Consider the following 11,847-nt stretch of genomic DNA (forward strand, 5'->3'; position numbering starts at 1 on the left):
CTGGCGATGGTCCCCCGCTTCCGCCCGCATCCCTCTTTGCTTTTCGGCGGGACCGGCACTCTTTCTGGCGACGGTCCCCCGCTTCCGGCCGCATCCCTCTTTGCATTTCGGCGGGACCGGCCCTCCTTCTGGCGACGGTCACCCGCTTCCCGCCGCATCCCTCTTTGCTTTTCGGCGGGACCGGCCCTCTTTCTGGCGACGGTCCCCCGCTTCCGCCCGCATCCCTCTTTGCTTTTCCGCGGGACCGGCCCTCTTTCTGGCGACGGTCCCCCGCTTCCGCCCGCATCCCTCTTTGCTTTTCAGCGGGACCGGCCCTCCTTCTGGCGACGGTCCCCCGCTTCCGCCCGCATCCCTCCTTGCTTTTTGGCGGGACCGGCCCTCCTTCTGGCGACGGTCCCCCGCATCCGCCCGCATCCCTCTTTGCTTTTCGGCGGGACCGGCCCTCTTTCTGGCGACGGTCCCCCGCTTCCGCCCGCATCCCTCTTTGCTTTTCGGCGGGACCGGCCCTCTTTCTGGCGACGGTCCCCCGCTTCCGCCCGCATCCCTCTTTGCTTTTTGGTGGGACCGGCCCTTTTTCTGGCGACGGTCCCCCGCTTCTGCCCGCATCCCTCTTTGCTTTTTCGCGGGACCGGCCTTTTTTCTGGCGACGGTCCCCCGCTTCCGCCCGCTTCCCTCTTTGCTTTTCGGCGGCGCCGGCCCTCTTTCTGGCGACGGTCCCCCGCTTCCGCCCGCATCCCTCTTTGCTTTTCGGCGGGGCCGGCCCTCTTTCTGGCGACGGTCCCCCGCTTCCGCCCGCATCCCTCTTTGCTTTTCGGCGGGACGAGCCCTCTTTCTGGGGACGGTCCCCCGCTTCCGCCCGCATCCCTCTTTGCTTTTCGGCAGGACCGGCCCTCTTTCTGGGGACAGTCCCCCGCTTCCGCCCGCATCCCTCTTTGCTTTTCGGCGGGACCGGCACTCTTTCTGGCGACGGTCCCCCGCTTCCGCCCGTATCCCTCTTTGCTTTTGGTGGGACCGGCCCTTTTTCTGGCGACGGTCTTCCGTTCCGCCCGCATCCCTTTTTGCTTTTTGGCAGGACAGGCCCTTTTTCTGGCGACGGTCCCCCGCTTCCGCCCGCATCCCTCTTTGCTTTTCGCGGGACAGGCCCTTTTTCTGGCGACGGTCCCCCGCTTCCGCCCGCATCCCTCTTTGCTTTTTGGCGGGAACGGCCCTTTTTCTGGCGACGGTCCCCCGCTTCCGCCCGCATCCCTCTTTGCTTTTTGGCGGGAACGGCTCTCCTTCTGGCAACGGTCCCCCGCTTCCGCCCGCATCCCTCTTTGCTTTTTGGCGGGACCAGCCCTCCTTCTGGCGACGGTCCCCCGCATCCGCCCGCATCCCTCTTTGCTTTTTGGCGGGGCCGGCCCTTTTTCTGGCGACGGTCCCCCGCTTCCGCCCGCATCCCTCTTTGCTTTTTGGCGGGGCCGGCCTTTTTTCTGCCGACGGTCCTCCCCTTCCGCCCGCATCCCTCTTTGCTTTTTGGCGTGACCGGCCCTTTTTCTGGCGACGGTCCCCCGCTTCCGCCCGCATCCCTCTTTGCTTTTGGCGGGACCGGCCCTTTTTCTGGCGACGGTCCCCCGCTTCCGCCCGCATCCCTCTTTGCTTTTTGGCGGGACCGGCCCTTTTTCTGGCGACGGTCCCCCACTTCCGCCCGTATCCCTCTTTGCTTTTTGGTGGGACCGGCCCTTTTTCTGGCGACGGTCTTCCGCTTGCGCCCGCATCCTTTTTTGCTTTTTGGCGGGACAGGCCCTTTTTCTGGCGACGGTCCCCCGCTTCCGCCCGCATCCCTCTTTGCATTTCGGCGGGACCGGCCCTCTTTCTGGCAACGGTCCCCCGCTTCCGCCCGCATCCCTCTTTGCTTTTCGGCGGGACCGGCCGTCTTTCTGGCGACGGTCCCCTGCTTCCGCCCGCTTCCCTCTTTGCTTTTCGGCGGGAACGGCCGTCTTTCTGGCGACGGTCCCCCGCTTCCGCCCGCATCCCTCTTTGCTTTTCGGCGGGACCGGCACTCTTTCTGGCGACGGTCCCCTGCTTCCGGCCGCATCCCTCTTTGCTTTTGGCGGGACCGGCCCTTTTTCTGGCGACGGTCTCCCGCTTCCGCCCGCGACCCTCTTTGCTTTTGGCGGGACCGGCGGCCCTTTTTCTGGCGACGGTCCCCCGCTTCCGCCAGCTTCCCTCTTTGCTATTGGCGGGACCGGCCCTTTTTCTGGCGACGGTCCTCCGCTTCCGCCCGCATCCGTCTCTGCTTTTCGCGGGACCGGCCCTTTTTCTGGCGACGGTCTTCCGCTTCCGCCCGCATCCCTCTTTGCTTTTCGCGGGACCGGCCCTTTTTCTGGCGACGGTCCCCCTCTTCCGCCCGCATCCCTCTTTGCTATTGGCGGGACCGGCCCTTTTTCTGGCGACGGTCCCCCGCTTCCGCCCGCATCCCTCTTTGCTTTTTGGCGGGACCGGCCCTCCTTCTGGCGACGGTCCCCCGCTTCCGCCCGCATCCCTCTTTGTTTTTCGGCGGGATCGGCCATGTTTCTGGCGACGGTCCCCCGCTTCTGCCCGCATCCCGCTTTGCTTTTTGGCTGGACCGGCCCTTTTTCTGGCGACGGTCCTCCGCTTCTGCCCGTATCCCGCTTTGCTTTTCGGCGGGACCGGCCCTCCTTCTGGCGACGGTCCCCCGCTTCCGCCCGCATCCCTCTTTGCTTTTCGGCGGGACCAGCCCTCTTTCTGGGGACGGTCCCCCGCTTCCGCCCGCATCCCTCTTTGCTTTTCGGCGGGACCGGCCCTCTTTCTGGGGACCGTCCCCCGCTTCCGCCCGCATCCCTCTTTGCTTTTCGGCGGGACCGGCCCTCTTTCTGGGGACAGTCCCCCGCTTCCGCCCGCATCCCTCTTTGCTTTTCGGCGGGACCGGCACTCTTTCTGGCGACGGTCCCCCGCTTCCGCCCGTATCCCTCTTTGCTTTTTGGCAGGACAGGCCCTTTTTCTGGCGACGGTCCCCCGCTTCCGCCCGCATCCGTCTTTGCTTTTCGCGGGACCGGCCCTTTTTCTGGCGACGGTCCCCCGCTTCCACCCGCATCCCTCTTTGCTTATCGGCGGGACCGGCCCCTTTTCTGGCGACGGTCCCCCGCTTCCGACCGCATCCCTCTTTGCTTTTCGGCGGGACCGGCCATCTTTCTGGCGACGGTCCCCCGCTTCCGCCCGCATCCCTCTTTGCTTTTTGGCGGGACCGTCCCTCCTTCTGCCGACGGTCCCCCGCTTCCGACCGCATCCCTCTTTGCTTTTCGGCGGGATCGGCCATGTTTCTGGCGACGGTCCCCCGCTTCCGCCCGCATCCCGCTTTGCTTTTTGGCGGGACCGGCCCTTTTTCTGGCGACGGTCCTCCGCTTCCGCCCGCATCCCTCTTTGCTTTTCGGCGGGATCGGCCATGTTTCTGGCGACGGTCCCCCGCTTCCGCCCGCATCCCTCTTTGTTTTTTGGCGGGACCGGCCCTTTTTCTGGCGACGGTCCTCCGCTTCCGCCCGTATCCCTCTTTGCTTTTTGGTGGGACCGGCCCTTTTTCTGGCGACGGTCCCCCGCTTCCGCCCGCATCCCTCTTTGCTTTTCGGCGGGACCGGCCCTCTTTCTGGCGACGGTCTCCCGCTTCCGCCCGCATCCCTCTTTGCTTTTCGGCGGGACCAGCCGTCCTTCTGGCGACGGTCCCCCGCTTCTGCCCGCATCCCTCTTTGCTTTTCGGCGGGACCGGCCCTCTTTCTGGCGACGGTCCCCCGCTTCTACCCGCATCCCTCTTTGCTTTTCGGCGGGACCGGTCCTCTTTCTGGCGACGGTCCCCCGCTTCCGCCCGCATCCCTCTTTGCTTTTCGGCGGGGCCGGCCCTCTTTCTGGGGACGGTCCCCCGCTTCTGCCCGCATCCCTCTTTGCTTTTCGGCGGGACCAGCCCTCTTTCTGGGGACGGTCCCCCGCTTCCGCCGCATCCCTCTTTGCTTTTCGGCGGGACGAGCCCTCTTTCTGGGGACGGTCCCCCGCTTCCGCCCGCATCCCTCTTTGCTTTTCGGCGGGACCGGCCCTCTTTCTGGGGACAGTCCCCCGCTTCCGCCCGCATCCCTCTTTGCTTTTCGGCGGGACCGGCACTCTTTCTGGCGACGGTCCCCCGCTTCCGCCCGTATCCCTCTTTGCTTTTTGGTGGGACCGGCCCTTTTTCTGGCGACGGTCTTCCGTTCCGCCCGCATCCCTTTTTGCTTTTTGGCAGGACAGGCCCTTTTTCTGGCGACGGTCCCCCGCTTCCGCCCGCATCCCTCTTTGCTTTTTGCGGGACCGGCCCTTTTTCTGGCGACGGTCCCCCTCTTCCGCCCGCATCCCTCTTTGCTATTGGCGGGACCGGCCCTTTTTCTGGCGACGGTCCCCCGCTTCCGCCCGCATCCGTCTTTGCTTTTCGCGGGACCGGCCCTTTTTCTGGCGACGGTCCCCCGCTTCCGCCCGCATCCCTCTTTGCTTTTCAGCGGGACCAGCCGTCCTTCTGGCGACGGTCCCCCGCTTCCGCCCGCATCCCTCTTTGCTTTTCGGCGGGACCGGCCCTCTTTCTGGCGACGGTCTCCCGCTTCCGCCCGCATCCCTCTTTGCTTTTCGGCGGGACCAGCCGTCCTTCTGGCGACGGTCCCCCGCTTCCGCCCGCATCCCTCTTTGCTTTTTGGCGGGACGGGCCCTTTTTCTGGCGATGGTCCCCCGCTTCCGCCCGTATCCCTCTTTGCTTTTCGGCGGGACCGGCACTCTTTCTGGCGACGGTCCCCCACTTCCGCCCGTATCCCTCTTTGCTTTTTGGCGGGACAGGCCCTTTTTCTGGCGACGGTCCCCCGCTTCCGCCCGCATCCCTCTTTGCTTTTCGGCGGGACCGGCCGTCTTTCTGGCGACGGTCCCCTGCTTCCGCCCGCTTCCCTCTTTGCTTTTCGGCGGGAACGGCCGTCTTTCTGGCGACGGTCCCCCGCTTCCGCCCGCATCCCTCTTTGCTTTTCGGCGGGACCGGCACTCTTTCTGGCGACGGTCCCCCGCTTCCGGCCGCATCCCTCTTTGCTTTTGGCGGGACCGGCCCTTTTTCTGGCGACGGTCTCCCACTTCCGCCCGCGACCCTCTTTGCTTTTGGCGGGACCGGCGGCCCTTTTTCTGGTGACGGTCCCCCGCTTCCGCCAGCTTCCCTCTTTGCTATTGGCGGGACCGGCCCTTTTTCTGGCGACGGTCCTCCGCTTCCGCCCGCATCCGTCTTTGCTTTTCGCGGGACCGGCCCTTTTTCTGGCGACGGTCCCCCGCTTCCGCCCGCATCCCTCTTTGCTTTTCGCGGGACCGGCCCTTTTTCTGGCGACGGTCCCCCTCTTCCGCCCGCATCCCTCTTTGCTTTTCGCGGGACCGGCCCTTTTTCTGGCGACGGTCCCCCGCTTCCGCCCGCATCCCTCTTTGTTTTTCGGCGGGATCGGCCATGTATCTGGCGACGGTCCCCCGCTTCTGCCCGCATCCCGCTTTGCTTTTTGGCGGGACCGGCCCTTTTTCTGGGGACGGTCCTCCGCTTCTGCCCGTATCCCGCTTTGCTTTTCGGCGGGACCGGCCCTCCTTCTGGCGACGGTCCCCCGCTTCCGCCCGCATCCCTCTTTGCTTTTCGGCGGGATTGGCCATGTTTCTGGCGACGGTCCCCCGCTTCCGCCCGCATCCCTCTTTGCTTTTTGGCGGGACCGGACCTTTTTCTGGCGACGGTCCTCCGCTTCCGCCCGTATCCCTCTTTGCTTTTTGGTGGGACCGGCCCTTTTTCTGGCAACGGTCCCCCGCTTCCGCCCGCATCCCTCTTTGCTTTTCGGCGGCACCCGGCCGTCTTTCTGGCGATGGTCCCCCGCTTCCGCCCGCATCCCTCTTTGCTTTTCGGCGGGACCGGCACTCTTTCTGGCGACGGTCCCCCGCTTCCGGCCGCATCCCTCTTTGCATTTCGGCGGGACCGGCCCTCCTTCTGGCGACGGTCCCCCGCTTCCCGCCGCATCCCTCTTTGCTTTTCGGCGGGACCGGCCCTCTTTCTGGCGACGGTCCCCCGCTTCCGCCCGCATCCCTCTTTGCTTTTCCGCGGGACCGGCCCTCTTTCTGGCGACGGTCCCCCACTTCCGCCCGCATCCCTCTTTGCTTTTCAGCGGGACCGGCCCTCCTTCTGGCGACGGTCCCCCGCTTCCGCCCGCATCCCTCCTTGCTTTTTGGCGGGACCGGCCCTCCTTCTGGCGACGGTCCCCCGCATCCGCCCGCATCCCTCTTTGCTTTTCGGCGGGACCGGCCCTCTTTCTGGCGACGGTCCCCCGCTTCCGCCCGCATCCCTCTTTGCTTTTCGGCGGGACCGGCCCTCTTTCTGGCGACGGTCCCCCGCTTCCGCCCGCATCCCTCTTTGCTTTTTGGTGGGACCGGCCCTTTTTCTGGCGACGGTCCCCCGCTTCTGCCCGCATCCCTCTTTGCTTTTTCGCGGGACCGGCCCTTTTTCTGGCGACGGTCCCCCGCTTCCGCCCGCTTCCCTCTTTGCTTTTTCGCGGGACAGGCCCTTTTTCTGGCGACGGTCCCCCGCTTCCGCCCGCATCCCTCTTTGCTTTTTGGCGGGAACGGCCCTTTTTCTGGCGACGGTCCCCCGCTTCCCCCCGCATCCCTCTTTGCTTTTTGGCGGGAACGGCTCTCCTTCTGGCAACGGTCCCCCGCTTCCGCCCGCATCCCTCTTTGCTTTTTGGCGGGACCGGCCCTCCTTCTGGCGACGGTCCCCCGCATCCGCCCGCATCCCTCTTTGCTTTTTGGCGGGGCCGGCCCTTTTTCTGGCGACGGTCCCCCGCTTCCGCCCGCATCCCTCTTTGCTTTTTGGCGGGGCCGGCCTTTTTTCTGGCGACGGTCCTCCCCTTCCGCCCGCATCCCTCTTTGCTTTTTGGCGTGACCGGCCCTTTTTCTGGCGACGGTCCCCCGCTTCCGCCCGCATCCCTCTTTGCTTTTGGCGGGACCGGCCCTTTTTCTGGCTACGGTCATCCGCTTCCGCCCGCATCCCTCTTAGATATTGGCGGGACCGGCCGTTTTTCTGGCGACGGTCCCCCGCTTCCGCCCGCATCCCTCTTTGCTTTTGGCGGGACCGGCCCTTTTTCTGGCGACGGTCCCCCGCTTCCGCCCGCATCCCTCTTTGCTTTTCGGCGGGACCGGCACTCTTTCTGGCGACGGTCCCCCGCTTCCGGCCGCATCCCTCTTTGCATTTCGGCGGGACCGGCCCTCCTTCTGGCGACGGTCCCCCGCTTCCGGCCGCATCCCTCTTTGCATTTCGGCGGGACCGGCCCTCCTTCTGGCGACGGTCCCCCGCTTCCCGCCGCATCCCTCTTTGCTTTTCGGCGGGACCGGCCCTCTTTCTGGCGACGGTCCCCCGCTTCCGCCCGCATCCCTCTTTGCTTTTCCGCGGGACCGGCCCTCTTTCTGGCGACGGTCCCCCGCTTCCGCCCGCATCCCTCTTTGCTTTTCAGCGGGACCGGCCCTCCTTCTGGCGACGGTCCCCCGCTTCCGCCCGCATCCCTCCTTGCTTTTTGGCGGGACCGGCCCTCCTTCTGGCGACGGTCCCCCGCATCCGCCCGCATCCCTCTTTGCTTTTCGGCGGGACCGGCCCTCTTTCTGGCGACGGTCCCCCGCTTCCGCCCGCATCCCTCTTTGCTTTTCGGCGGGACCGGCCCTCTTTCTGGCGACGGTCCCCCGCTTCCGCCCGCATCCCTCTTTGCTTTTTGGTGGGACCGGCCCTTTTTCTGGCGACGGTCCCCCGCTTCTGCCCGCATCCCTCTTTGCTTTTTCGCGGGACCGGCCCTTTTTCTGGCGACGGTCCCCCGCTTCCGCCCGCTTCCCTCTTTGCTTTTTCGCGGGACAGGCCCTTTTTCTGGCGACGGTCCCCCGCTTCCGCCCGCATCCCTCTTTGCTTTTTGGCGGGAACGGCCCTTTTTCTGGCGACGGTCCCCCGCTTCCGCCCGCATCCCTCTTTGCTTTTTGGCGGGAACGGCTCTCCTTCTGGCAACGGTCCCCCGCTTCCGCCCGCATCCCTCTTTGCTTTTTGGCGGGACCGGCCCTCCTTCTGGCGACGGTCCCCCGCATCCGCCCGCATCCCTCTTTGCTTTTTGGCGGGGCCGGCCCTTTTTCTGGCGACGGTCCCCCCGCTTCCGCCCGCATCCCTCTTTGCTTTTTGGCGGGGCCGGCCTTTTTTCTGGCGACGGTCCTCCCCTTCCGCCCGCATCCCTCTTTGCTTTTTGGCGTGACCGGCCCTTTTTCTGGCGACGGTCCCCCGCTTCCGCCCGCATCCCTCTTTGCTTTTGGCGGGAACGGCCCTTTTTCTGGCTACGGTCATCCGCTTCCGCCCGCATCCCTCTTAGATATTGGCGGGACCGGCCGTTTTTCTGGCGACGGTCCCCCGCTTCCGCCCGCATCCCTCTTTGCTTTTGGCGGGACCGGCCCTTTTTCTGGCGACGGTCCCCCGCTTCCGCCCGCATCCCTCTTTGCTTTTTGGCGGGACCGGCCCTTTTTCTGGCGACGGTCATCCGCTTCCGCCCGCATCCCTCTTAGATATTGGTGGGACCGGCCCTTTTTCTGGCGACGGTCCCCCGCTTCCGTCCATAACCTTGGGTCTCTTTTGTGCTCAGATAAAACTGCCTTCTTTCACATCTTCTCTTTTTTTTGTGTCATGAATTTCTTTACAGAGTCTATCCTTACAGAGTCTATTCATAGAAATCCAGAGAACCAGGTGGCCAAGTATTTGCTCGACAATGAACTTCGTGATGGTGCTTATCCGGACCTGTGAGGAATATGGTCAAGCTACAGGAGCCAAAGTCAACTGCGGGAGGTTGGAGTCCATAGTACGTCCCCTTTCTCCATCCAGCTGGACTTTATGAAGATCCTGGGAGTCACATTCGGAAAAGATCATGCAGTCCTAGAGTATTGGCAAAATCTCTTGCCCAAAGTCAACGTAAAGATGGACTGTGGAGCCTCAGACAGCTGACCCTCGAGGGAGAGACACTTGTACTGCGCAATGATATCCTGCCTGTGTCCCATTACATGGCGGACGCCTGGTTAACCCATTTCATCGTCAGTCCTGGTGCTGTCCTGACAATCTTTTGCTTCAGTTTTGCAATTTCTTTGCAATTTCCTGTTCTTCAACTATAGGCACTATTTGGCCAATACCCAGCATGCATTTTTCTGGAGTTTTTTAATACAGTTTTTCCGCTCTCTTGAGGCTTAGTGCCTTATGGTGTTCAGGTGGAAAAATGCATGAATGAATTAAACACTATTGTATTACCCTAATTTCTCATGATGAATTTCTTCTCATAAATTACCAAGCACAGGCGTTTTCATCCTTTTTACTTATGTATTGTAGATATTATTCATATAAATTGCATTAACTCCTCCCTTTTTCCTTTGTATTAAAAAATTGTTTTCAATGAGACCGCTTATACAGCAGCTCCATCGCAGTGCCGCGATTTTCGAGCGGTGGCTGTTCTATTTTTGCCTGTTTAGCGCACCTCATCAATGGTGAGGTATGTTAAACTCCGCTGTCAGCCGCAGCTCCCTGAGGCTAAAAGCGAAAGTAAAATTGCGGCAAACCACCGTGATTTAAATCGCGGTGCTTACCGTAACGCATGTGTGAGGGAGACCTTAGGCTGCGGTCACACAGGATGGAAATCCCGTGGAAATTTAACGCGAATTTCCGCAGTTGGACAGCACGGAAATTCCACAAGATTTCCGCAGCTTGAAGTCCAGCGGGTTTTCAAGCGGCTTATTCCTCTGCGGCCAGCTCTTCCCCATTAAGAAGAGAGTTGGCTGCAGCGGAAATGGCAATAATATTGACATGCTGCGGCTTGGATTTCCGTGCGCCATGTTAATTTCAGCGCAGCTTGGCCGCAGCATGTGGACTAGAATTTTGCAAATCTCGTCCAATTTGCTGCTTCATCCCGGGATTAGAATTGCTAGTGGAATTTCCTTGCAGAAAGTCTGCACCGAAATTCCGCTGCAATTCTGGATTGTGTGAACCCAGCCATAGGGTACACGTAACAGAATCGATGCAGGTTTTCCACAGCGGAATATTTACATCACATTCTGCACCATTGTTGATTTTATTTGTATTTTATTAAACAGATTTGCAACAGATTTCGCCCTTTGACTTGGCACCGCAGCAGACGTCACCCCTTCGAAGTCCACACCAATTGTGCGGTTTTTTTACACGGAATTTTATGCAGATTTTGGTCCAAATTCTCCTTCCGGAAAATCCGAACTAGTTCCACTACGTGTGAATGTCCACGGTAATTCTGCCTCCAAAGTACGCGTCTTTTTGACGCATTTTTCATGTGAATTTATATTCAGAATTTGCCGCCATATATATATGGAGGATACACTGAAAAATATAGTACAATTGTTTTTGGCCACCATTATTATGGCCGTGAGAAGCGGCGCGCTGCACAACAACTACACAGTGATGTTTGTTTGCTGCGTGATGCCAATCTCCAAACATTATAATGCATGCTGCAGTTCTCTTTCACGTGAATGATGTGTTTTTTCACACACCTAAGTATGAGTGGCCCAGTAAAAATCAATGGGCTACTGACATTGCATGTTGCGCAAATCTTGGCCACTTTGGTGTTTAAGCTCGGCCTTAAGATTGCCGGCGGAATTTCCGCCCCATCTGAACCCAGCCTTACAGTACAATCCAGAGGCAGGAGTTTTCAAAAATATTCACACGGTGCGGAAATTTTCTGCGACAAATCTGCAGAATGTCCATTTATGTTCCAGAATTCAATTCTTGAACTCCAGGGGTTAGGATCTGCAATAAAAAACTGCAGCCAAATGGGCACCATTTAGCTGTGGATGTGGTGTGTATTTCCTGCGGAAAGCCGCAGCGACTCTGCCATGTGTGAAGGTGGCCTAAAGGTGCATTCCCACGTGGAAAACATCCACAGCATTTATAGTACAGGAATTGTGGATGGGATTTTAAGAAACGCCGTCCGCATGCTGTGGGGAAGACCTGCAGCATAAAATGACAAGCGACGCAGAATTTAAATCCGCAACATTTTATTTGAGCTGCGAATTTTCACAGCGAGTTTCTACTCTTCAAATGAGGGGGTTAAATCTGTGGCAAATGCGCATCATTGCAGATTTTAGTGTGGATTTTTCTCTGCAGCAGAAAATCTGCAACATGTGAACATGTCCGGAGGCTGTATTCACATGGCTGTAAAAGCACAGCAGAATGCCAAGGCTATTCTGCCGCGGATCTGCATGTGGGTATAACTCTGTCAGTAGGCAAATACATATGTGTACCCATCGCTTCCACATGCTGTATAGAATTGTGTCATAACCCTGCATCTCCTTACACAATCACAACTTATGGGTAAGTCCCATGGACGTTTTTTCACTGCATAATGCGCTGTGTTTGCCATCATGTGGCGTCTCAGACCAGCATATACATGTCATGTGCAACGCCCCGATCTGGTGGCCATAAGGCACTTGTTTCATGGGCCTTCTGCAATCATCACTGACCCCTTCCACTCTGTAGGCGCTGCGTCCGAACACCACAGAACTCCAGGCGTCGTCGATGTCACCAGCACAAGGGTGTCACACAAGAAATATGCGGCACTACTGTTACCTTGGGCTTCCTCATCTATAGGACCAACCTCTCCTGCTCCGTAGGAGCCGTGTCCTTAGCACACAGGATCCCCGATGCCGTGGACACCATTTCCATTGAGGCGTTTTCCCGCAAAACAACTTTCTTCTACCCCTGGATAACGGTGCAGCAGCTCCTGTGAGGTCTGATTGTACTGAAAGTGGAAG

Source organism: Eleutherodactylus coqui, chromosome 8 (assembly GCF_035609145.1).
Source record: "Eleutherodactylus coqui strain aEleCoq1 chromosome 8, aEleCoq1.hap1, whole genome shotgun sequence".
Taxonomy (NCBI): Eukaryota; Metazoa; Chordata; class Amphibia; order Anura; family Eleutherodactylidae; genus Eleutherodactylus; species Eleutherodactylus coqui.